We start from the raw sequence: 1,644 nt of genomic DNA, 5'->3' as shown, positions 1-1,644 counted from the left end.
ACTCACGAGACCATGGGGCATGTGCACAGTTTCTCAGACGGCTTGCCCATTATCCTTGGATGCAACCCACCTGCTAGTGGCCTTGTCCTTTCAACCCAGCAGACAGGGGCAGAGAAGGTGAAGGGGACAGCAGCCCCCCACTCTGCCCCACGGCGGTGCAGTGGGAAGCTCCCACAGAGGTCTGGCACCTCCCATCTCGGTGAGAGAGGTGGGTGCTGATCCCTCCTAGTGAATGTGCTAGTGGGCTGGGAGGGTGCTATCGCCTAGTGACCTTGACCCCAGGATACTTTTTCATCCCTTCATTCCCAGGTGGCTTGCCCGATTTTTGGACAGTACTCAGCTTTCCTTTCTTAGTACCACTAGGACATAAAAATACCTATTTAACAAGAGAGTCTACACGTGGCCCTTGATGCTTGAAGGATCATGCAGACTTGCTACCACTGGGGACAGGTGGGGGACAAGGTGAGGGAGATGGGACCTCGGGGATGTCAGTCAAAAACAGAGGTGGGGCAGGTAACTTCCAGTTCCCCCTTGGCCCAAGGGGCTGTCAGTTCTAATAGGGGGTGGGAACAAGTTACCAGGTGACCAGACAGAGCGCCAGGTCCTGGGGGCACTGGGAACTGGTGGTGGGGAAGTCAGGAAGGCTTCACAGACGAGGTGCCCTGCATGGGGAGGCCTGTCCAGGAGGGGGGACCAGGTGGCCACCAAGAGTGCGCTGATGTGAGCTGTTGGGGATGGAACAGTGAGAGCTCCTGGCCAGGGTGGCCGTGAGGTGCCACTTCTGATGGGTGACACGTTGTGTCTTGTATAAAAACGGCCACTTCCTGTGGCCTAATACCCAGTTCCTGACCTTCTAGACCTTGAGCCCATATAACAGCACATGGCCAATGGCTCTCACCTGGGAACGTAGTTGAAAACCCCACAGTGCCTGAAAAACAGATCCACGCCTGCCACACCTACTAAATCCTGGTGTCTGGAGGCCACCTGGAAAGGACCTCCTGCAGAGGAGCTAGGCTCCTTGGTCTCTGCTGTCTGTGATTTTGTGGGACCCCCAGGTCCCGCTCCCTGTGTATGGAGGGGTGGGCAAGAAGCAGCGTGGGCTCCGGGAGGAGTCGCCGGTTTTGCCCAGAGTCCTTACCTCTCTGTAAGCCTCCCGGGGCCAGCTGTTTACCTCTACTGGTGTGTGGGGGGGACAGAGGCACGCCCCCAGGGGCCCCTGTGAGCGCCAAAGAAGGCAATGTGGTTGAAGTGAGGCTCAAAGCCCCTTCCCGAGCACAAGCCGCGGGATAGGAGGCGCTGGGTGGGGCCCAGGCACGCGTGGACACCACGGCACATATAGTTGTCCCCTGCCAGAAGCATACAGCCCGCTCTCACTTGGGTTTCCAGTCCCCCCCCCCCAGGGCAAACTGCAGTGTCCCTTCTCCCTGTGCTTCCCACCCCATCCCTGCACCCAGAGCCGCGCCCCCAGCCAGGACTCTGGCCTGACTCTGTGTCTGTACCGCCGGGAGGCGCGGTACCACGCCACGCGCCCCCGTGTTCGCTCGCGGGGTAGCAGGACCAGGGCGCCTCGGTCCCCTGCGGCGGCGCCGGGGGTGGGAGGGCGAGCTGCAGGCCCCGGGGTCCCACCGCGGGCTCCTCTAGAGT

Source organism: Lontra canadensis, unplaced genomic scaffold (genome assembly GCF_010015895.1).
Source record: "Lontra canadensis isolate GAN:19392208 unplaced genomic scaffold, GSC_riverotter_1.0 scaffold54, whole genome shotgun sequence".
NCBI lineage: Eukaryota > Metazoa > Chordata > Mammalia > Carnivora > Mustelidae > Lontra > Lontra canadensis.
Note: the sequence above shows the minus strand (reverse complement) of the source record.